The 26474-nt window shown below is 37.3% G+C and overlaps 1 protein-coding gene across 4 annotated transcripts in view; it reads right to left on the bottom strand.

Moving 5' to 3' along the window:
- The window catches only part of CDK17 (cyclin dependent kinase 17), a 97504-nt gene that overhangs the window by 52146 nt on the left and 18884 nt on the right, over window positions 1-26474 (bottom strand). Inside the window, exon 1 of one of the 4 annotated variants that reach the window (XM_082419419.1) lies at window positions 948-13822. The exons of the other annotated variants lie outside the window; for them this stretch is intronic. The gene's annotated coding sequence lies outside the window, so the exon portion shown is untranslated. Of the gene's footprint in view, window positions 1-947; window positions 13823-26474 lie in introns of those variants that run through there. 4 annotated transcript variants of the gene reach the window in all.

Below are 26474 nucleotides of genomic sequence, written 5' to 3'. Positions count from 1 at the left end.
GGAAATTAAAAGTGCTACTCCAGTGAACACCCGAATAAGAAAGCAAAATAGCCTTACTTCTGATATGGAGAAAGTTTTAGTGCGCTGGATGGAAGATCAAGCCAGCCACAACATTCCCTTAAGCCAAAGCCTAAACCACAGCAAGGCCCTAACTCTCTTCAATTCTATGAAGCCGAGAGAGATGAGGAAGCTGAAGAAAAGTCTGAAGCTAGCAGAGGTCGCTGGTTCACTAGGTTTAAGAAAAGATGCTATCTCCATAACATAAAAGTGCAAGGTGAAGCAGCAAGTGTTGATGTAGAAGCTGCAGCAAGTTATCTAGAAGATCTAAGATAATTAATGAAGGTGGCTATACTACACAGCAGATTTTCAATGTAGACAAAAGAGCATCCTACTGGAAGAAGATACCATCTAGGACTTTCATAGGAGGAAATATCAATGCTTGGCTTCAAAGCTTCCAAGGAAAGGGTGACTCTCTTGTTAGGGGCTAACGCAGCTGGTGACTTCAAGCTGAAGTCAATGTTTATTTACCATTCCAAACATCCTAGGGTCCTTAAGAATTATGCTAAATCTACTCTGCATGTGCTCTGTAAAAGGAACAACAAAGCCTGGATGACAGCACATCTGTTTACAACATGGTTTACCGAATATTTTAAGCCTACTTCTGAGAACTACTGCTCAGAAAAAAAGAATCCTTTCAAAATATTACTGCTCACTGACAATGCACCTGGTCACCCGAGAGCTCTAATGGAGATGTACAATGACATTAGTGTTGTTTTCATGACTGCTAACACAACATCCACTCTGTAGCCCACGGATCAAGGAGTAATTTTGATTTTCATGTCTTGTTATTTTAGAAATGCATTTCATAAGGCTATAGTTGCTATACATAGTGATTCCTCTGATGGATCTAGACAAAATAAATTGAAAACCTTCAGGAAAGGATTCACCATTTTAGATGTCATTAAAAAACGTTCATGATTCATGGGAAGACATTAACAGGATGTTTGGCAGAAGTTGATTCCAATCCTCATGGATGACTTTGAGGGGTCTAAGACTTCAGTGGAGGAAGAAACTGCAGATTTGGTAGAAACAGCAAAAGAACTAGGATTAAAGTGGGACCTGAAGATATGACTGAATTGCTACAATCTCATGATAAAACTTTAACAGATGAGGAGTTGCTTCTTACAGATGAGCAAAGAAAGTGGTTTCCTGAGCTAACATTTACTCCTGGTGAAGATGCTGTGAGGACTGTTGAAATGACAACGAATGATTCAGAATATTATACAAACCTAGTTGATAAAACAGCAGAAGGGTCTGAGAGGACTGAGTCCAGTTTTGAAAGAAGTTCTACTGTGGGTAAAATGCTATCAAAGAGCATTGTATTCTATAGAGAAATCGGTCATGAAAGGAAGAATCAATTGATGCAGCAGCTGTTATCTTAAAAAACTGCCACAGTCACCCCAACCTTCAGCAACCACCACAATGATCAGTCAACAGCCATCCTCCACCAAAAGATCATGAGTCACTGAAGGCTCAGATGATGGTTAGCATTTTTTAGCAATAAAGTATTTTTTAATTTAGGTGTACACACTGGTTTTTTAGACATAATGCTATTGCACACTTAGACTACAGTATAGTGTAAACATAAGTTTTATATGCACTGGGAAAAAAAAATTCGTGTGGCTCACTTTACTGCAGGGGTCTGGAAACAAATCTGCAATATCTCTGAGGAATGCCCATATTCTATTTACTTAGAGAATACAGATAACCATCCTGGAATGCCAACTGAGTTTTGCCCTAGGAATTGGAAACACTTTTTTTAATTATTGTTGTTGTTGTTGTTAAGACAACAGCTATGAAAACTCACAAACTAGATCCTCTACTATGAGTATTTACCGGAAAAAATGCTGTCATTTTGTGGCCCTTTGGTACTTCCAATAAAAAATTTTTGTACACAAATTTACCTTATAATCCAAATTTCTCTTGATTAAAGGACTTATTTGAGTGGCAATTCTCTGCTTATGTCTCTGAAACATTCTTAGAACAATTTCTTATTAATAATTGCAGGAAAAGTTGAAGAAAAAGCTGAAGATTGCTTTAAAAATGCCTATGACTTTTCTTTAGGTAAAGAAGCAGAATTTACATGCAGAACAAATTAAGCATTTTAAAGTTTGAATTTAAATCTAAGACTGAAATGACAGACTAGTACTTTTCCACTAAGCCCTGCTGTTGTCAATCTTTCCAAAATATCAAGTAGAATAATAAGACTTCTCAACAAAGAGAACTTTATTTCTTTATAACATTTTCTGCAGTGACTATAGTTTTAAATTAAACCTTCTGTAACTGAGGTAAACTCACTGAGTGGCCTGTAAGCAAATTTTCTAATAGCTTTTCCTCAATAATTAAATCATGATAAATATTTAGCACTTTCTAAGACACTTAAGCTAGCTATACTTGATGAGGAATAACAAAAATTAAGTTTTTTCACTAAAGACACAAATTTCTAATTTGTATAAAACACGAAGTTATTGTACAAAAGATTAACAGAGCACTGAAATAAAATTTCAATCATGCTTATAGGTTTTTTCCACCAAACACTTTAAACATCTTAATCCTTTATGAGTTCAAATCTGAGACTGATTCTTTTCCTTTGAAAGTCTGAGCAAACACACCAAACAGAAAAAAGACACCTACCGAAGACTTTCCTCTATTCATAAACACACATTAGAAAGACAATATAATACTGTGACACTTGAGATGCAAAATGTCATAGTAGGAAGCTCTTGGGGTTGGTCCCCCCACCATAAACAACCAGTGAAGTGGAAAAAAGGACCAGAATCAACTATCTCAGAACTCTGGAACCTGACTGAACACTTATAACAACCAGGGGAGTGCTTGCTGAAGGGAGAGGCTGTTGATCCTGATAGGAGAACCACATGTGCAAACCAGTTAACGCTGCCCTTTCCTCAGCCTGGTCCCAACAATGGAGATAGCAAGCTGCATTCCTAGGGCAGCTGGCTGGTGCCAGGGCAGACAGTGGGGAACCCTGACACAAAAAAAGTGGGGGCTGCAGATTCTGGGCGGTCTGACAAACCCTTTGAGAGACTGGCACTGATGCAGGCACTTGCCTTCCTTAAGGCCCTTTTGGGCTGCAGGGGGTGCCTGTACTGGCATCTACTGGGAGACTTAAAAGAGACAGCGATGTTTTCTTTTGTTGTTGCTTGAGCCAAATATTAAAGAAGATCTTCAGTAGGTCATTAGCTGACTGCAAAGATAATGGAATAGAAACTTCAGTGACCACACACAGGAATACACATTTGCAAAAGTCATTTGGGAAAGTCACAAATGGACGGAAGCAGACCTCAACAACCAAGAAACACCCACAGCCATGGAGTGGGAGAATCTGGTTTTCAGAGTTACCTCATTATAGTACAATGTCCATGTCTCAACAAAAAATTTCATAGCATATAAACAAATAAGAAAGCATGACCCATTTACAAGAAAAATAGCATTTGATAGAAACCATTCCTGAAGACCAGAATTTTGGAATTTGTAGCCAAGGATGTTAAATAAACTGCCCTAACTATGCTCAAAGAGTTAAAGGAAACCAAGAACAAAGAACTAAAAGAAATCAGGAAAACAATGTATGAAAAAAGAGACTATCAATAAAGAGACAGATATTATAAAGGAACCAAACAAATTCTAGAGCTAAAAAATACAGTAACTGAAATGAAAAATTCACAAGAGATTTAAGTAGGCAGAAGAAACGACCAGTGAACTTGAAGATAAAGTCAAAATTATCCAGTCTGAGGAACAGAAAGAAAAAAGAATGAAGAGAAATGAACCGAGTCTGAGGGACCTGTAGGACATCATCAAGTATACCCACAAAGACATCAGAATCCCAAAAGAGAAGAGAAAGAAAAGAGGGTAAACATTTTTTTGAAGAAATAATGGTTGAAAACTTCCCAAATCTGATGAAAAACATGAATATGCACATCTGAAAATCTCAACAAACTCCAAGAAGGATAAACTCAAAAAGATCCATGCTATTCAAAGTGTCAAAACCCAAAGACAAAAATAAAAATAAAAAAAGAATCTTGAAAGCAGCTGGAGAGAAGCAACTTGACACACACACACACACACACACAAGGAACCCTCAAAAAGATTAATGGCTGATGTCTCATCAGAAACCATGAAGATCAGGTGGCACTGGGAATAATGTATTTAAAGTCTGAAAAGGGAAGGAAAAAAAAAAAATCTGTCAACCAAGAATTCTATATCCAGCAAACTATTCTCCAAGAAGGAAAGAGAGATAAAGACATTTCAGATAAACAAAAGCTGAGGAGGTTCATTATTAGTAGACCTGCCCTACAAGAAATGCTAATCAGAGAGCTTCAGGCTGAAATGAAAGGATAGACAGTAACTCAAAGCCATTAAGAAGAACTAAACAACACCAGTAGAGGTAAGTATACATAGTTATAAAAAACAGTATCACTGTACTTTTGTTTTGCAACTTCTCTTTTCCCCCTTTTTCCTATATGGTTTAAAGGACAATGTACACACACATAAAAATGATAAATCTATGTTAATGGGCACACAATGTATAAAGAGGTAATCTGTGACAATAACAATATAGAGGGGGAAGGATGGAGATATATAGGATCAGAGTGCTTATATACTATTGAGGTAAGTTGGTATTATTCAAGCTAGGTTGTTATAAGTTAATTCTATTTCCCAAGATATAAAGACACAAAGGGATTGAAAGTAAAAGGATAGAGAAAGGTATTCCATGCAAATAGTAACCAAAAGAGAGCTGAAATGACTAAATTTTTGTCAGAAAAATAGAATAGGGCTTCCCTGGTGGCGCAGTGGTTGAGAATCTGCCTGCCAATGCAGGGGACACTGGTTCAGGCCCTGGTCTGGGAAGATCCCACATGCCGCGGAGCAACTAGGCCCGTGAGCCACAATTACTGAGCCTGCGCATCTGGAGCCTGTGCTCGGCAACAACAGAGACCGCGATAGTGAGAGGCCCGCGCACCGCAATGAAGAGTGGCCCCCACTTGCCGCAACTAGAAAAAGTCCTCGCACAGAAACGAAGACCCAACACAGCCATAAATATTATTAATTAATTAATTAATTATAGAATAGTGAAAAAAAGGTTACAAGAGACTAAGAGAGACACTATATAATGATAACAGATTAAGACATGACAATCATAAACATACATACCTAACAACAGAGCCTGAAAATATACTACGTAAAAACTGAAAAAATTCAAAAGAGAAAAGGAGAGTTCTACAGTAGTAATTGGAGACTTCAATACCCCATTTTCAACACTGGATAGAAGAATCAGACAGAAGATCAATAAAGAAATAGAGGACCTGAACAACACTATATACCTAGTGTATTAGACTTAACAGACATATAGAATGCTCCACCTAACAACAGGAGAATACACATTCTTCTCAAGTGCAAACAGAACATTCTCCATGACGGACATTAGTAAGACCACAAAACAAGTCTTAATAAATTTAAAAAGACTGAAATCATACAGAGTATATCTTCTGATCACAATGAAATGAAATTGGAAATCAATAACAAAGAAAACTGGAAAACTCACTATATGTGTAAATTAAACAGCACACTCTTAACCAATGGATTAAAGAAGAAGTAACAAGAGATATTAGAAAATACCTATAGACTAAAGAAAACAATTCCACTCCTTGGGATATACCCAAAAAAACTGAAAACAGGGACTCAAACAGATACTTTTCCACAAATGTTAATAGCAGCATTAATCATAATAGACAAAAGGTAAAAACAACCTAAGTGTCCAACAAGTGAACAAGCCTAAGCGTCCAACAAGTGAATGGTAAACAATATGTATATATACACATAAATACATACACAAAAATACACACACACAATGGAATGAATACTATTGTCATAAAAAAGTAATAAAAAAGTAAAATTCTAATACATGCTAAAGTGTAGATGAACCTTAAAAACATCATACTAAGTGAAATAAGTCAGACACAAAAGGACAAATATTATATGATTCTACTTGTATGAAATATTTAGAACAGGCAAATTCATAGACACAGAAAGTAGAATAGAGGTTACCAGGGAATAGAAGGGAGGGGGCAATAAGGAGTTACTATTTAACGGGTACAGACTTTTTGTTTGGGATGATGAAAAAGTTCTGGAAATAGACAGTAGTGATAGTTACACAACGTTTTGAATGTATTAATGTCACTAAATTGTACACTTAAAATGTTTAAAAGGGTAAATTTTACGTTATGTATATTTTACCACAATAAAAAAATATCAACTATTGTGTCAGCATGCATTTACATCAGTTTTTTATCAAACCTACATATGGTCAATACCTTATTTTAGTACGATTTTATTAAAAGAACAGGCTAAATAATTTCAGTGTGAACAAACTATACAAATTATTTTGAACACAAAAGAGTAACCAGGACTACTGTTTATGGTTAGGATACAGAAACTCACAAAAGACTTTTTTTGCTCCACCTCAACAATAAGAACAACCCAGACAGGCTATAAAATCATAGTTTTTTAAACTCAGAGAGCTGAGACGCAAAAACAAAACAAAACAAAAAAAGCCACACAACATAAATGAACTAAATTCCTAGAGGGAACTTGCCCTTTCCAGGAATGAAAACAGGAATGTCTGGTGTCACAGTGAAAGGAGAAGTAAACGTGCTATAAAAGCGGAAAACTAGCCCAACTTTTAAGAAACTTTTTAGGGGTTCATGGGGTCTGGCAAGACATTAAAACCCTGAGCAGCTTCAGTCACAGAGCAAATCTGTACTTTCTCAAAAGGATCCTTTCCAAGTATTGGAGGTCTATTAGGAGAGTGGGGAGGTAGGACTGCAAATTGCTGGGGAGAGTGCAGCAGAGCTAAGAGAAAAAACTCTGTCCCCAAGGGGCAAGTCCAGGCCTACTACAGAAAGGTGTCAGGGTATTAGGTGAATGCTTTTTCCACAGGCAAGGAAAGCCAGGGGTGGGGCTAAAGAGAAAAGAAAATGGCTCAGCTGCCCAAAACCCCAGCATCTGAGTTGTGAAACAGACATCTCTCACAGTTTTGCTAACTGCTGGCTGGGCTTTAAAGCGGGAAGGGATTTCCTGAGTCTCACAGGTGGCTCAGACCCCAAGCCCTAACGAAGGGAAAATTCTGATTCTGCACTCAGAACATTTGATACCACTGGTGAACTAAATATAACTAAAGTTGTAACAGAGTTAGGACACAAATTAGACTGTTTTCCTATCAAATATTGTATTTCAGCTCTTCCCCCACAACTATGTCATGGAGACCCGTTTACATACATGAATGTAGCTATTCAGAATTAAAGTCTAGCATCTGGGAAAGGTATCAAGGAGAAAATAACACACATATCTCCACTGCCTCCAAACCCTGCTCCTCTTGTAATCTTCACTATCCCAGTAAATGGTAACTCTATAGTTATCATCTGCTCTGGCTGTCTTCCCTTTTTTCATACCCCACAATCAATACATCACCAAAACCTGTAGGCTCCTCCTTCTTACCACATGAACTGCTAAAATCCTGAGCCAGGCCCCATCATCTCTTTGTCTAGAATATAATATTTAGAGCATCCTAACTGGTCTTCCCGCTCCCACCCACCACCTTCCCCCTCCCTGCCCCACTGCCCAGAGTATATTTTCTATATAGCAGCCAGAGCAAACATACTAAATCAATAAATAACCTCATCTCTCTTCTCCAAAATCCTCCAACGACTGGCACTTTACTCAATAGTTAAAACCCAGAGTCCTTAAATGGCTTGCTAGACCCTATATGACCTGTCTGCCACTCTCCTTTTTAACCACATCTACTACAGTTCTACTCCCACCCACTCTACTCTAGCAGCACAGTCTCTTTGCTGATTCCTGCCTTTGCCCTTGCTCTTTTTCTGCCTGGAATGCACTTCTCCCAGATATGCTTGAGGCTAACTTCCTTCTGTGTTCTACTCAAACATCACTTCCCTGGTCACCCTGTATTAAACAGTGACAACTCTACACCCAGGTTACACATTCCATTCCCCTTGCCTGTTTTAATTTCCTCCATAGCCTTACTGCTTGACATTCTAAATACTGGTTTATTGCTGATTCCTTCCACTAGAATTTAATCTCCTTGAGAACAGGGACTTAATGTTTTGTTAATTGTTGTATTTAGTACAACCCAGCATTTAGCACAAAACCTGGCACTCAACAGGCACTCATAAATACCTGTTTGAATGAAAGCAAATAACAGACCTAAGTCATCTTTTATAACAGAAGATCTTTCTCCTACCTAAAGTCCATCTATCAACTGGCAAAGTTTTAGATCACTGTCTCATTCTGATAGCTCTGCTTAGGTTTTCCCCTTTATGTTAAAAAGTTCTATTTATTCATTCAACAAACATTCACATAGAGGCCCTACCATGTCCCAGGCAGTATGAGGCAGAAAGATAAATAAGATATGAACTCTGCCCATAAGAAACTTAGTTTGGGGAGGTGTTATATCATTTTCAGAACGATGAAGTTGTAGTACTGCAAGTGAATGTAACTCTAGGTTAATACATTAAATGTTTTTATAATTGTTACAAAAGCCAAACAATTTATTCAACCAAGAGAATACTCAAACTGCACTTTTTGTGAAAATTGTTTCACCAGTGTGACAACTCACGTGAAATTTATTTTGATTGGTTAACTTTAAGGTTGTAAAGATCAAGACATTTAGTTCATTATACTGGAACCCCTACAGGTACATGAAATGACTCATTATCCCCTGTATTCAATTAACAGCTTGATGAAACCTAAACCAGTTGCCATGAAGCCTCTAAAGGGCTTATTAATGTTGTATCTCAGTACATTCATTGGTATAAATAATCCCCCCAATACTTCTGGCTTTTAGAAGATAACAGTTTTCCACTAAAAGTTATTTTAATTATTTCCTTTAAACATGTATTTTTGCACACATTTTCTGATGAGAAATAAGTTAAAATTCAAAATGTGATCCACTGCTATATTTTAAAAGAATAATCAACAAGAACTTACTGTATGGTACAGGGAACTCTGCTCAATGTTATGTGGCAGCCTGGATGGGAGGGGAGTCTGGGGAAGAATGGATACATGCATATGTACGGCTGAGTCACTGCTATGTACCTGAAACTATCACAACATTGTTAATCGGCTATACTCCAATATAAACTAAAAAGTTAGGGGCTTCCCTCGTGGCGCAGTGGTTAGAAGTCCGCCTGCCAATGCAGGGGACACGGGTTTGAGCCCGGGTTCAAGCCCTGGTCCGGGAAGATCCCACATGCCACGGAGCAACTAAGCCTGCGCGCCACAACTACTGAGCCTGCGCACCTAGAGGCCATGCCCCGCAACAAGAGAAGCCACCGCAATGAGAAGCCTACGCATGGCAACGAAGAGTAGCCCCCGCTCGCTGCAACTGGAAAAAAGGCCGCGTGCAGCAACAAAGACCCAATGCAGCCAAAAACAAAAATAAATAAATAAAATAAAAATTAAAAATAAATAAAATACTAAAATAAAATGTTAAAAAATAAAATAAAATAGATAAGCAACAAGGATATATTGTACAGCAGAGAAACAGTCATTACTTTGTAATAACTTTAAATGGAGTATAATCTATAAAAATACTGACTCACCATGTTGTATACCTAGAACTAATACAAGATAGTAAGTCAATTATATTTCAATAAAAAATTTAACAAAATAACTTCCATGAAAAACTAAAAAAGAGAAAAAAATTTTAAATGTGATTGAAACCTGATTTAAAAATCACTCAAAATGTAGACACTTTCATTATGAATAATCATCAACTGATTTTCAGATGATAAATTCTCACAGAAAGGGCTTCTGTTTGAAACAGCTGTTCAGTTTCAGTGAATTCAGAAAGTCATCTATTAAGAAATGTCATCTGATGCTTTTGACAATAATGGTCTTACTCAGAGCAGAACCAAGAGAGCAATTGTAATCACTTGAGGTAGTGCCTCATTCTGTTACACAAATGGGTATATACAAAAAGGAAAAGGCCCATTGAAAAAGCAGCCAAGATTTGGAAACAAAATGATATATGAAAAATGTTCGACCTCATTAATTTTTATCTATTTCTTTGTAAATGAATCAAATTCTTTTTTTAAAAATTAATTTATTTATTTATTTATTTATTTTTGGCTGTGGTGGGTCTTCGTTTCTGTGCGAGGGCTTTCTCTAGTTGTGGCAAGCGGGGGCCACTCTTCATCGCGGTGCGCGGGCCTCTCACTATCGCGGCCTCTGTTGTTGTGGTGCACGGGCTCCAGACGCACAGGCTCAGTAGTTGTGGCTCATGGGCCTAGTTGCTCCGCGGCATGTGGGATCTTCCCAGACCAGGGCTCGAACCCGTGTCCCCTGCATTAGCAGGCAGATTCTCAACCACTGCGCCACCAGGGAAGCCCCAAATTCTCTTTTAATTATTTATTCCAGCTAGATTTGTTATACCAAATTCTCTGTGATTTAAAAAGAAAAAAAGCTTGAGGGACTTCCCTGGTGGCGCAGTGGTTAAGAATCCACCTGCCAATGCAGGGGACACAGGTTCAAGCCCTGGCCTGGGAAGATCCCACATGTCGCAGAGCAACTAAGAGACTGTCATACAGAGTGAAGTTAAGTCAGAAAGAGAAAAACAAATAACGTATATTAATGCATACACGTGGAATCTAGAAAAATGGTACAGATGAACTGGTTTGCAAGGCAGAAATAGAGACACAGACGTAGAGAACAAATGTATGGACACCAAGGGGGGAAAGCAGGGTGGGGGGCGTGGGGATGAATTGGGAGATTGAGATTGACATACTATGTATAAAATTGATAACTAGTAAGAAAAAAAGAAAATAATGGCAGAGAACTAATGAAAGAAAAAAATGACCTGGGCACTTTTTAACTACAAGGTCAGAAAAAGTAACTACATTTACATCCCTGATTCACACACTAGCTGGAAACTCAGAAGTTATTCTTTACCCTTCCCACTCCCTCAACTGCCATATCCAATTCGATCATCAAGTCAGATCGTGTTGCTTTCATATCCCTCACATTTCTCAATCCCATCCCCTTTTCTCTATTTCTACTGCAAGGCCTTAGTTTAAATCACCATAATTTATTATCTAAATCACTGCAAAAGAGTAATTAGATAGACAAGCCTCTGGCAATCATGTCAAGAAAAAAAATAACATAAATGAATAGCATTATTATAACAACAGTGGAAATTAACTTTACAAGATGGTACCTAATTAAACATTGCATACTCTATGATCCTGCAGTTCTTCCCCTTGGTACATATCCAGGAGAAAAGTTTAACAGAAGTATAAACAGAAATACTCATAGCAAAATGTCTGTAACAGCATAATACTGGAAATAACACAAATGTCTATAGCCAGGAAAATGGACAAATTATGGTAAATTTGCAGAATGAAAGATTATACAGTGGTAAAATAAATGAACTACAACCACATGCACTGAGTATTAGTGATATTTAACCAAAAAAGCAAGTGCAGAAGGCTACATTTAGTATATTCTTTTTATAAAAACAGAAACAGGAAAAAATAAAACAATATATTGTTTAGGTAAACATACAGATAATAAAACTTCTATAAAATGCAGAAGACTAAAATACAAAGTTCAGGATGATAGCTACCATTTAGGGAGAGGCAAGGAGAACACATAGGAAGATGTAAGTTACTAGCAAGGTTTGAGAAATTGGATTCACAGATATTATTTTATTGATGTATATAAATACATACACACTAGATAAGCAGATCATGCACAGACCAGAGAGGATAATCATGAGCCAAGAATTATGATTAGCATAATTCTGTGCAAATTCATCGAAAATGTTAATACATTTGGAGGGTGGGGATAAGGAATGAAAAGAGAGGAATGGATTAAAAATCTTGAGAATGAGTGAAATCTTTTAATTAAAAAACAGACAGAAGGCCAGAGTCAAAAGGGCTGATTTCTTTTTCCCAGTTCTGCCACTAAGTAGCTATGTAATCTTAGGCTAGTCACTTAACAGGTGAGTTTGCAAAACTGACTATGGTCAGAGGCATAGTCCATAGTTCAGTTTTTCCTGAAACAAATGGACTATATTTAATGTTATCAGGTATGAAATCTGGTCTTTTTTGGAAGATGTGTCATTCCATTCTTGGCTTCCCTTCCATTCCTGGCCTGCCAACATTATCTAATACTTGTCACTGTACTATTTTGCACACAAATAAGGCACCCAACTAATCATCCCAGCAGATTCTCTTCATAACTTATACTGATTATTACAAGCACTTAGGCTGAACTTCAAAAGACACATATACCCTGGTAGAACAACTGTGAAATGAATGTTGTTACTACAAAATAAGTATAAGTCAGGTTTAACTAGGTTATGCTACAGTTACAAACAAATCTTGGTGGCTTAAAATAACGAAGATTTTATTCTTTCATGCTGTATGTCCATCGAGAGTTGACTGGCGCTCTGCTCCAAGTCTTCAAGGACCTAATCTGAAGTAGCAGCCACCACAGGAAGGGAATAAAGAGTGTGGCAAAGAATATACTAACTCAAAGCTTCTATCTAGGGTATCACTTTTACTCACACTTCACTAGCTAAATCAAGTAAAATGGTCATGCCTAATTTTAAGCAGGCAGGAATTGCTACCATATTCCCAAGAGGAAAATCAAAATACAGGTGAACAATCTTCACAATTTCACGTTGTTTCAGCATTTGGAGACAAACATCAAATGTAATGTTAACATACTATTATGTATTAAAAACTCAAGAACAGAAAGAAATAACCAACATAATTGGTTTTTTAAAGATTTAACAACATAAAAATTCAAACAGCAAATAAAGAAAAGGTCAGATGCAAACCAAATCTCCATCAAAATTCCAAAGATTGAAAAAAACATCTATAACCCTCAACAAGCATAAAGACATTTCAAGGAACTATTTACTTTTCCCCCTAAAATCTCAGTACTGCTGACTAAGACATTCAAATTGTCCATAGGAAATTAGGAAATAAAATACGAATAGAAATATGTCCCCCAAACTCTCATTCTGGAAAACAGTTAACTACAGATTTAAACTGTTTGATTTAAACTGAGGGGAAGGTAGCCTGCACTAAAGGTATTACAACAGGAGTGACATGGGTCCCATACGATGTACCATGATGGAGGAAAGAACTGGGATTGATGAAGGCCAGGATGATCCCACCAAATACTGGAGAGGAATGTAGGTTGCAATCAACTGAACTAGAAGACTTGGAAACCCTCTGGGTTACCCTGTATCTAGCATACACAAGTAATGATGATGAAAGTACACTGAAGAAATGGGTTCACTCTATAATCACAATGAAGTTCTGTAGAAGGGAAAGGGAAGCTTGAAGGCTTAATCAAAAGTGAGACATGATAGGACTGATAACCTGAGAGGTATCATGACTTAGATTCTTCTCTGGAACAGAGTTGTATAAGAGTTGGTGAAGATGTGCTATTAAGAACTAGGCATATTCAATCGCATGAACAACTAAACTGTAACAACTGAACCAGAAAGGTCCAACCAAGCCTCAAGTATGTGACTTCTGGAGGGTTATCATATAATCTTTGATGTCATATTAACATTTGGTTTAAACATCTCAATATCCGAGGAGCTTCAGATGCCAAAAGTAATCAAAATAAGATCATTCCCTTCATCAGATAATTTTTATCATGACTTCTGCCCTTTACAAGCATTATCTACAAGCATGTTCATTATTTAAAATACTCACTGGGCTTCCCTGGTGGCGCAGTGGTTGAGAATCTGCCTGCCAATGCAGGGGACACGGGTTCGAGCCCTGGTCTGGGAAGATCCCACATGCCACGGAGCGACTAAGCCCGTGAGCCACAATTGCTGAGCCTGCGCGTCTGGAGCCTGTGCTCCGCAACGGGAGAGGCCACGATAGTGAGAGGCCCGCGCACCGCGATGAAGAGTGGTCCCCACTTGCCGCAACTAGAGAAAGCCCTCACACAGAAACGAAGACCAACACAGCCATAAATAAATAAATAAATAAATAAATAAATAATTAAAATACTCACTGAGCATCCAGTATACACAAATCTTGTGTTAGGAACTAAGGACAGAGAGACAAAAGACACTGGCCTTGAAGTGAGAAATAAAGAAAATCAGACAGGGACTTCCCTGGTAGTCCAGCAGTTAAGACTCCATGCTCCCAATGCAGGGGGCCGGGGTTCAATTCCTGGTCAGGGAACTAGATCCTGCATGCCACAACTAAAAGATACTGCACGCCACAACGTAAAGATCCCGCATGCCATGACGAAGATCCCGCAGGCCGCAACAAAGACCCAGCACAGCCAAATAAATAAATATTAAAAAAAAAAAAAAAGCAAAGAAAGGAAAAGCAGACAACAATAATGAAGTGTGATGATGATGATTCTCAAGCAGCTCTGGGACCACAAATGAGGACGTCTGACAGTGGACACAAAGAACAAAGAAAGGCCTCGCACATTGCAGAGGCTCAGTAACTACTAAATGAAGAGTAGCCTAATACGATCTCTATGACTTTAATTTGCAAAGTCCTATTATTTTGACCACTGTATTAGTCAGGAATCAGTCAAAAGACAGAAACGACACCAGGAATTTTAACAGAGAGAATTCAATATTAGTTGTTAATCAGGAATTGGAGAACTGAAAAGGCAAAAAAGAGGGCATAGACTGATAGCAATTGAGGGAAGCAGCTATGACCCCAGAGCTAGGGAAACAAAGGGAAGTGGCTGGAAGGATTAAAACTCAAAGGCCTGGAGAAACCTTATGAAACTGGGACCCAAATCTCTGAAAAGAAAGCATTCTTTGAAGCACACCAAGAACTTGAAGGAGGGTCCCTGCAAACGGCAAATGGGAGCCATTTACCACTCCTATTCCTGCCAGGGTGTGGTCCTGTTGCTGTGGAGATACTGACAGGAAGAAGAGGTAAACAAGGAGGAGCAAATCCCCTGTCCCTCGTCTGGCTTTACTGTCTCCCACTGTTATCTCCTATTTGCAGAATGTGACAGGGAACCAGCTGGCAAAAGAGAAACATACACCACAAAATAAAGTTTAGAAGGATGAACCTGAAGCTGACAGAAAATAGCTCAATAGCCAGCACCACCTATATAATTTTACTTCTCCATTCTAAATATTTAAGGTAACATTCTGCAAATATTTAGAATTACAAAGCTCTAGTTGAATGAAGGCTATTTGTGTCTTCTCATGACTTGTGAGGAAATTAAATAATCAAAACCAAAATGAGGACACCTACACCTAATTCAAAACCCAAACTTTAAAAGAACAAGCATTTCTGTACTCTATAAATTAGGCAATGTACAGATCTTTAAAAACAAAATCAGAATCTCAAGAGTTCAGCAAAACCTTGGAGCCTCAAATTTAATGTCTACATACAAATTTTAAACTCTCACCTATTCAAATATCAAAGGAAAAGATTAAGGTGGATTAATGAAAGGTCTGAATTGCTAAAATTTTAGATAAATGATATTTCATTACTTTCAAACATAAGTCGCTTTTTCTTTTAGACCAAATCTTAATCTTAGTGATTAATTTTAATATTTTTATTGCTTGAAATGTTCTGGATCTCTGGAATAGCTGACTTATGGATACATCATTTCAAATACACACATTTCACCAAATCTAACATTCCATCTATTATAGAGCATAGCATAATTGCATAAACCACTAAGGAAAAAAATGCTATAAATTAAACTATGACTTCATGAATTCTTCCATGGACTTTTAAAACTTATTGAAAGAACTCTACTCAGAATACACTTTAATAACTTTTTTATTGTCAATTGCTGTTATACTGGTTTTTAGAGTACACATAAGTATTCTGGTTTCTTAAACTTCTACTTTTATTTTTCTTCTAGCTTTGTTTACCTTACTATTTACTCAACAAATCCCTTTTTCCAGAAAGAGCACAAAGATTAACCTTACTTCATTTCAAACTAGTGAGCTAAATAATATCATTTAACATTTGCAGGGCAAAGGCAGGGGATGGGAAAGGAAGGGGAGGAATGGGTACAAGGTTTTTATTTGGGGGGGGGAGGGTGATGAAAATGTTCTAAAATTAGATTACAGTGATGCTTGCAGAACTGTAAATATATTAAAAACCAGTGAATTCTGCGGTGGGGTGGGGATGGTGGTGTGCTGAATTGGGCGATTGGGATTGACATGTATACACTGATGTGTATAAAATTGATGACTAGTAAGAACCTGCAGTATAAAAAACAAACAAACCAACAAACCAACCAACTAATACTAAATTTTCTTTGGGTTATTTGTATGGAAATATGTTAATATAAATGTTTCAGACATTACATGAAATTTCTAAAAATCTTATATGTTCTGGTATAATGTTATAAGTCATATTTCTAGTTATTACTTTAAAATGTGTATCTCAGAAATAACTTAAAAAAAAAACAAAAAACCAGTGAATTGTAAAGGGGTGAGTTTTATAGTACATAAATTATATTTCAACAAAGCTGTTAAAATAACTATATGACAAATTCTGTTTTCTCACATCAAAACAATTAACTGAACATAAAATATTTATAGCATACTTTTGAAATAACTGAAAATAACTATACATTAGAGCAGGGGTTCCCAACCCCCAGGCCGCAGACTGCTACCGGTCCGCCGCCTGTTAGGAACGGGGCCGCACACCAGGCGGTGACCAGCGGGCCAGTGCGAGAAGCTTCATCTGCCGCTCCCCATCACTCGCGTTTCCGCCTGAACCACCCCTCACCCGTCCGTGGAAAAACTGTCTTCCACTAAACCGGTCACTGGTGCCAAAAAAGTTGGGGACCACTGCATTATAGGATCCTCTAGTTCAGGTGTCAGCAAACTTTATCTGTGTATTACTCAATAGAAACTATTTTAGGTTTTGTGGACCATACAGTACTCGCCAAATTTTTAAAAAAGCACCATTAAAAACGTAAAGCCATTCTTAGCTCTAGAACTGTAGCTTGTTGACTCTACTCCAATCACATACTGCTTTTTTATTTCAGAAAACAAGCAGTCCAAAGTAGCCCAAAGTGATGACAACATTAAGGAGGAAACTAAACAGAAAAGCAGTATTAGTCTTTCGAGAAATTCATTTTTCCTCTCATGCACTGCTGCGGGGGGGTGGGGGTGGGGCTTGGATACAAAAATTATTTCCACGTCATAAATCAGATATTCTAGATGTACCTTTTCAGTATCCACGGTGCATTAATGGAAGAAGCCAGCCCTCAGACACTTATAATCATCACATCCAAAAACTATTTGAGGGGAGAATTCTAGAAGTGACTCACAGATACATGCCCTATACATCTAATCAAAATTCACATTATTTCCAGTTTTGAAAGGAAATAAACCACAGTACAGTTTTTCAAATGGGATTCCACAGAATCCTAGGGTTCTATGAGGTGCTACTTGTTTTAGAGATCGTGACTTAAAGAAAAAAAAGTTTTTCTTTGAACTTTGCACACTGAAAGAGAGCTCACAGTGCTGGAAGGTGATCAAAGATCTCCATTAGCAGCTTCCTGTCTGTGAGCCCCTTGAGGTAGTACATTCTTTAGAATTCCATGTACGCTGAATCACATAAGAGTACATACTCTTACATGTATGACTTCTTTACTCAGCACAGTGACTGTGAGATTAATCCATGTTGTATGTACCGGCAGTTTGTTTTTGTTGCTGAAGAGTATTCCACTGTATGGATATACCACTTTCTCTTCGTTAGCCTGTTAAAGAACACATGGGTTGTTTTCCAGTGTTTGAATGTTCCTAGGAACGTTTTCGTACAAATCTTTTTTGCTGGGTTGTATGGTAGATGTACGTTTAACTTTCTAAGGAATGTCCAGTTTTCCAAAGCGATTGCACCAGTTTTATATTCCCACCAGCAATGTGTGTTCCAGTTGTTCCACATCCTCATAAACATTGGTTTTATCTATTTTAATTTTAGCCACTCTGATGAGTTACATCTCACTGTCATTTTAATTTGCATTTTCCTAGTGACTAATGATTTTGACCATCTTTTCATGTGATTATCCATATAATATAATCCATCTTCAAATCTTTTGTCCATTTTTACTCAACTTATGTGTCTTACTAAAATTCCGTTAAGTATTATATAAGTCCTTTGTCAAACATATGTATTACAAATTTTTTTTTCTTGTTCTGCGGCTTTTTTTGTTCTCTTAATATTGTCTTTTAAGGAACAAACATTTTAAATTTTGATGAAGTCCAGTATTTTTCTTTTTTTATTTTACGGTTGGTTCTCTTTGTGTCCTAAGAAATTTTTAGTACCATAAGATCACAAATATTCTTCTATATTTTCTTCTACAAGTTTCATAGTTTTAGCCTTTCAATTTAAGTCTATTATCCACTTTGAACTATTTTTTGTATTTGTTGTGAGGTAAGGGTTAGATGTATAAGGTTATACCTGTGAGGCATTTCTATAATTGTCTTTGTCCCCTCAAATATTTTTTTTTTTTAAAGGGAAAACTATTTATTTATTTATTTATTTTGGCTGTGTTGGGTCTTCGTTTCTGTGCGAGGGCTTTCTCTAGTTGCGGTGAGCAGGGGCCACTCTTCATCGCTGTGCGCGGGCCTCTCACTGTCGCGGCCTCTCTTGTTGCGGAGCACAGGCTCCAGATGCGCAGGCTCAGTAGTTGTGGCTCACGGGCCTAGTTGCTCCGCGGCATGTGGGATCTTCCCAGACCAGGGCTCGAACCTGTGTCTCCTGCATTGGCAGGCAGATTCTCAACCACTGCGCCACCAGGGAAGCCCACCCCTCAAATATTTTTTGAATAGCATGTGAGTTATTCATTTCTTTACTGATTTTTTTGCCTGCGTGTCCTATGAGAGAGGTCTATGAGAGAGGTCTAATAAATCCACAAGTATAACTGTGGACTTATCTGTTTATCCTTGTAGTTCAATTTTTGCTTCATATATTTTGAATCTATGCAATTAGGTGCATACAAATTAGAACTGTTGTACCCTCCTAAATGAGCTGACCCTTATAAAATTATCCCTTTTTACCTCCAATAATGCTTCTTGGCTTAAAGCCATTAACATTATTGTAGTCACACCAGTCTTCTCTTGGCTAGTATTTGCACAGTATATTGTTTTCCACCTTTTTACTCTGAACCTCTCTGTTTATAATTTGTAGCACCTTACAGATAGGCTGTACTTTTTTATTCAGTCTGATGACGTCTTTTAATGGGAACATTAAATTTCATTTAATTATTGATATAGTTGAGTTTAAGTCTACCATCTTTCTATTTGTTTTCCATTTGTCCCACTGTTCTCTATCTTTTATTCTTCTTTTCCTTCCTTCTTTTCTATTAATCAAGTATTTTTTATTCTTCTATTTTATGTGTTCTACAGGCTTGTTATCTTTTAGCATCACTCTTTCAGTGGTTACTGTAAAAGATACAAAAAAGCATCTTTATTTTCTATCTTACATTAGTACTTTTACCATGTCCCCGACAATGAGAGATTGTTACAACTGCATTTACTTTTTTTTTTGCTACTGCTATCATATAATACATATCATATCATACATACAGTAGTCCCCTTATATGCAGTTTCACTTTCTGTGGTTTCAGTTACCTGCAGTCAACTGCAGTACAAAAATACTAAATGAAAAATCCTAGAAATAAACAAGTCATAAGTTTTAAATTGCACACCATTCTGAGTCGTGTGATGAAATCTCACACTGTCCAGCTGCGTCCTGTCCAGGATGTGAATCGTCCCTTTGTCTAGCATATCCATGCTGGGTATGCTACAAGCCCCATGAGTCACTTAGTAGCCATCTCAGTTATCAGCTTGACTGTCATAGCATCGCAGTGCTTGCATTCAAGTAACCATTATTTTACTTAGTAATAGCCCCAAAGTGGAAGCATAGTGATGCTGGCAATTTGGATATTCTACTAAACCTTATCATAGGTATGTATGTATAGGAAAAAACATAGTATATATAGGATTCAGTACTATCCACAGTTTCAGGTATCCACTGAGGGTCTTGAAACATATTCCCCATGGATTGGGGCGGGGGCGGGGAGAGACTGTTGTACGTTACATTGTTTCCCGATATAACACTGTTAGACATTGTTAATACTGTTGGTTTAAGCAGTCAATAATCCTGCCTACCATATTTCGCCTATCTGGTACTCTTCATTCCATCATGCTTCCATCTGAGATTTTTTTCTTTATCCTGGTGAACTTCCCTAGGCGGAGATATGCTGCTGATGACTTCTCTCAGCTTTTGTTCACCTAAGAATATCTTTATTTCACTTTGCTTTTTGAAGGATATATTCACTGAGTCTAGAATTATTGGTTGGCAGCATCTTCTTTCACACTTTAAAAATGTCTTTCCACTGTCTTCTGACTTCTATAGTCTGCTGAAAAGCTGACTTGCCAAATTCTTAGTTCCTTCTAAGTAACATGTCTTTCCCCCTCTGACTGCTTTTAAGGTTTTTCTTTTATATGTGGATTTTAGCACTGCGATCCCAAGCTGTGTGCTGAGGAAAACACAGCAACATCTGTCAGATACTGTACTAACTGCTACTGCTAATTTATCTGGACCTAACTACTAATAAATAGAACTATTCGTTATTTCTTTTGCAGTAGGGGTGCTATGAAAAAGTTTCTAAGAACTAAGGCTAAGTGTAGTTTTCTTTGTTATCTATCCTGTTTTGGGTTCACTGGCTTCCTGTCAATCACTGGTTTGTAGTCTTAAGTTTCAAAAAATAGTCATTATTGCTTCTGCCCCTTTCCCCTATCTATTTCATCAATGTCTTAGCCTGTTCAGGCTGCTATAAAAAAGTACCACAGACTAGCTTATAAACAACAGAAGTCCTAGCCACGGCAATCAGAGACGAAAAAGGAAAAAAAACATAAATTTATTTCTCACAGTTCTGGAGGCTAAAAGTGTGAGATCAAGGCGCCAACATGGCCATGTAAGTTGCAGACTTCTCATTGCATCCTCACATGGTGGAAGGGGCTGGGGAGCTCTCTGGGGTTCTCTTTAATATGAGGATTATTCCTATGTGTAAGGGCTTCACCCTCATGACCTAAACACCTCCCAAAAGGCCCTATCTGCTAATACCAATACACTGGGCATTAGGATTTCAACATATAAAATTTGAGGAAACAAACATTTGGAACACAGCACTCTGGGACTCCAATTATACATAGGTTTTTTTATGCTGTTCTGCTTCTTTCCATCTTGTTTTCTCTCTGTGCTTTAAACATATCCTTAAAACAACCCTCCCAGGGGGTACTATCAAGAAAGATAGCAAGTATTACAGGAAATCACTTTAGTATGCTTGGTCTTCTTCTCTACTCCCTAAAATGGGGAAATGAAAATATTTTCCCCTATGTTACACAAATGAACTTCAAAAACTGCCTTGAAAAAAATTTAAGATTAGAAAATTACTCCTCCCTTTTAGGCAGAGAGCTGGGAATCTAGCCCTACCATTAGTCTTATCCATGGAAAAAACTATTTAATATGTTCAAGGACTTAAGAGGTCACCACAAATATGAGCCAGAACAGTATATAAGGAAGGTGCTGAACTTGCAAAAGTATTACTTGGTTACAATGAAATCTTTTTCAGATACCAAACCTTTGTCTATTTATCACAAATATTTTTTTTGCCAAACTAAATATCCTCTGAATATGTTATTGTATTAATATCTATTATATTTATCCATAAATTTTTAAGCTTTAGAATTGTCCTTAAATATCACTGAATGTTAAAATTAAGATAAAACTGCTTTTCTCTTCAAAGATGAAATATGCATTGATAGACACAACACAGATAATTCGTTTACCAAGTTACTGTTAAAATAACATGAATAACACCAGTATGTACCTAGCCTTATGGAGTTTACAGTTTTCACATCTTATCTGATTCTCAGAATAATTCTGAGATAAAAAAAGGTATTATTATTTACCTTTCCCATTACACAAATGAGAAAATAAAAGCTCAAAACTTAAGTAACTCACCAAAGAGTCATTACACTCAGTAAATCATGATAAAGCCAAAATTCAAATCCTATGTGTTCTTTCCATTAACCTACACACAAATAAGTTGGTTCATGTGCAGATTACAAGGGAACCACAAACGGCCTTTCCTTTTAATTTTTGTGAAACTGAGTAACATTCTTGAGTAAAATAAGTCAAAGCACTTGTAATAATCTTTTTCAAAAGAAAGTGCTTCCCTGGTGGCGCAGTGGTTGAGAGTCTGCCCGCCAATGCGGGGAACACGGGTTCGAGTCCTGGTCTGGGAGGATCCCACATCCCACAGAGCGACGGGGCCCGTGAGCCACAACTGCTGAGCCTGCGTGTCTGGAGCCTGTGCTCCGCAACAAGAGAGGCCGCGATAGTGAGAGGCCCGCGCACAGCGATGAAGAGTGGCCCCCACTTGCCGCAACTGGAGAGAGCCCTTGCACAGAAACGAAGACCAAACGCAGCCAAAAATAAATAAATAAATTTAAAACAAGGAAAGAAAAAAAAAAAGAAAAACCACAAATTAAAGCAAATTTAGCAATATAAAATTATCTGAAAGTCAACAGATTTTACTTACTATCCTACCAAAATGTGCTTAACAAATTATTTCCTAATGAGGGTATCTTATCTGCTATTTCTTTTAAATATAAACTATGTTTATACAAAGTAGATGATATTATAAATAGTACATGTGAAAAAAAAAAATAGTACATTTGCAGGAGACCTGTAAAGTATTCCTCCTTCCTCCTTCAGTAGGCCTACAAACATTACTCCTTGAGCAGAATCATAAAGATAAATTCCAGATTCAATTCCACAAATGGTTAAGAAAATTTTTCAACTATTCCTGGTTATATTTCAACACTTCTGAGAAGAGATATCTGACAAAGGGAAGGACAAAAAGCCTCTAGCAAACCTTCAGCAGCTATCCAGCCTTCCTAGTCAGTGTATTTTTAAATGAAGTTATTTAAAATTATTAATAAACTCTTTTTGAGGACAGTATTGTCAAGTGTGACACATTCCATCAGAGAAATAAATAGGCCACACCCATTACTGTATGAACACAGACATTACCCTTACTATCAATACATACATAGCAAGCCATTTTTGTCACTACTTTAATGGTCAGTATAATCCAGTCCTTCATATAAGAAAAAGTAAAATAAATATCTACATGAAAAGCTCCATTAATTCTAAGTATAATAAACCATAGCCACTACCTGACATATTATAATTATATTATATAATATCTGATGTTATATCTAGTGTATTGCAATATATAGGCTAAACAGACATGAAAAAAGTAGACATCATCTCTGAATGATTCGTGTTATTTATATTCCACTATCCCCCCACCAAAAAGTCAGTTATTAGTAACTCATGCTTGTTTAAAGTATTTGGTTAAGGCTAAGACCCATAATTTGATCCTTATATAAATCAATTAGCTTTGCACTACTAGGAATATAATGTATCCATAACTCTGGACGTTAAGAAATGGAACTCTGTATCATTGGTCTTATGGGAATTTAGCCAAGATTATAGGTGGCTCAATGTCATCACTGACACAAAGGATACACAAAGGATGTGACCTTGGTTAGATAGCTGGGTCCTTTTCTCTTTTCTGATTAGAAAGATATTAACTACATAAGTCAACACAATTTTAATACTTATAAAACATCTGACTATATTTACCTCCTTATTTCCTTTTATCCTCTCACTGCATGACATTTTTAATGATTTCTACTCTTGCTTCTTATTTTGTTCTAACTCAGTATGTCCTCCAAGAGCACTTGAGCACTTGAATTACTAACAGTTGAAATAACAACTATGTGAATTATACTTAATGAATTAGAGCAGATTCAGGGTTATTTCAATAATGTCACTCCTGGGCTTCCCTGCTGGCACAGTGGTTAAAGAATCCGCCTGCCAATGCAGGGGACACGGGTTCCAGCCCTGGCCCGGGAAGATCCCACATGCCACAGAGCAACTAAGCCCGTGTGCCACAACTACTGGGCCTGCACTCTAGAGCCCGCGAGCCACAAGTACTGAAGCCCACGTGCCTAGAGTCCGTGCTCTGCAACAAAAGAAGCCAACTCAATGAGAAGCCCGTGCACCGCAACAAAGAGTAGCCCCTGCTCGCCGCAACTAGAGAAAGCTCACGTGCAGTAACGAAGACCCAACGCAGCCATAAATAAATAAATAAATTTTAAAAAAGACTGTGAGATCTCTCTGCAAAAAATAATAATAATAATAATAATGTCACTCCCAACAATGAATGGGAAAGAAGAATGGTTTTATAGCTTATGAATTGGAAATTGCTCACAATTCTCAGTCTCTCATTCTATAGTTTTCCATATGTGAAATTATCTTTGCTGTCATGTGAGTCACAGCATAAACAAAATTGAAACCTCTAGAAAATAAAGCTCAGTAAAACCTCTATAGTGACTGGTATGAGTATTCAGAGAATAATGGGAGGCCCAGATCTATCAAAAGAAAGCAATGGTCCAAAAATGTATACATCAAGAAACACTGGTCTGCTATCTAACACAGACAAGAGAGTTGTCACACTCTGGTGGCTTTTTTAGGAAAAAGGCAGGTTTACAAACACAGTCTCAGGTCTATTTTATCTATACTGCTTCTATAGGAATGGTCTAGGAAATTTCAATAGGAAAAAAATGAGTAGAGGAGGGGAAGGATTATTTCTCTATTCAACTAACAATACTACATTAAGACTTGTTCCTTTTACTGTTCTGAATCCACCTGTATAAAGTATAAAAAAAAGTCAAGAGATCACAATCTTTAGATGTGGCTATATGTTCCCATGCTATTTTGTGGCTAGAACTTAGGGAAGTGACTGGAATTGTTCCCTCTCTCAAAGGTAGGAAATGAGAGGTTATCCTGAGGTCAGGATCCTCTAATGTGGCTCTTGATTTAAATTGTGTTAACTTGCTCTGCTCCAGGATGAAAGCAATTATGACCAGATCAATGTGCTCTGCAGCTGGTTAGTCAGCTGCTCCAGAGTAGGCAGCCAGCAAAACAGCTTTGGGGCCCTCTCCGGGCACTGTGCCTCCTAAGATTCGAGTGCAGCCCAATGCTGTTGACATTAATTCTTAAAAGGTATTTTTAGCTCCCTGAGATAAGAAGTAAAATAAACATAAATAGGAAATATCCTCCTTTTTTAATTTTCCAAGTAAGCTATAATTGTTGAACTGTTCCACATTTTAATCTAACATCCACCAGAAAATGAAATATTTTGACACCTCTGTATGAAACCATTATACTGGCTCAAGAGTCTGCCGTAGAAGCATCCGCTGATTCCTTGGAAGAGGAAATTCAAAAGGAAGCCATTCTGTGTTTTTTAAAAAGGGGCAACCAAGGCTAGAAAGGAGCATAAGAGGGTTTCCAAACCTAGGTAACTAATACAAAGTCTTGTTAAAGGACACGGCTTGAATACAAAATTTTATGACCACTGTTATAACCACAAGTGGTATTAACTATGGAATCACAGCATATTCCAATTTTACTACAAAAGCCATGTTAAAGTTTGAAAATGTGCTTCAATCCTACTACTAACTTTCAAGTTAGAGTTCAAGAAAAATGTCTGAGGTAGAATGGTATAGTCACTAAACACAAGAATTGGTGAACCACCTAAGGACCAGACAGTCCGCTAATCAAGTCAGTAATTCAATGAATCACAAAAAAAGGGAAAAAATTACCTTACACATTTTAACTTAAAACATTCAAATGTGCTTACCAATCTTCTGCTGTAAAACAAAGGCCATGATAGGAATTTCTTACATAAACCCATGTGACAATAAAGACTCTACCATTTCTAGTCAATTGCTTTTAAATTGCAGGGAAAAGTTGAAAACACCTGTAAAGCCAAACTTCTAGATTTGTATGACCGTTCCAGGCTTTTAGTTGTCTTCCTTACGTCTAGTTCCACAGATTTTTTTTTTTTTTAGCAACCTGCCTTTATCAAGTCTTCCCAAAGTTTTCACAGAAATAACTCTCCTTATACACTGATATTTTACTGGTTCAGGTAATATTTGATTAAATTATGTAATTGCAAGTAAAGCTGGCATACAACAACTGGTAGGAAAAGAATGTAAGGTCAAACTAAAGAAAAGCCTACTAGTCAACAGTTAGTATTGAACATGCCATGACCATCAGTCAGTAGTCTTACACAGGGACTGAAGGCCACAAATCAGTCAGAGCTTCTACCACACCCTCACTTGCCTTCTTAAACGCTGCACACAGACGTCTCTGCAAGCATGCAATCATCTCATCCAAAATACTTTAAACGTAGCAAATTAATTGCAGTATACGTGGATGATTTGAACTTTCTAAATGGAGTGCTGACACACT

This window comes from Balaenoptera physalus (genome assembly GCF_965194825.1).
Source record: "Balaenoptera physalus genome assembly, chromosome: 13".
Taxonomy (NCBI): Eukaryota; Metazoa; Chordata; class Mammalia; order Artiodactyla; family Balaenopteridae; genus Balaenoptera; species Balaenoptera physalus.
Note: the sequence above shows the minus strand (reverse complement) of the source record. Positions and strands in the feature narration are given on the sequence as shown.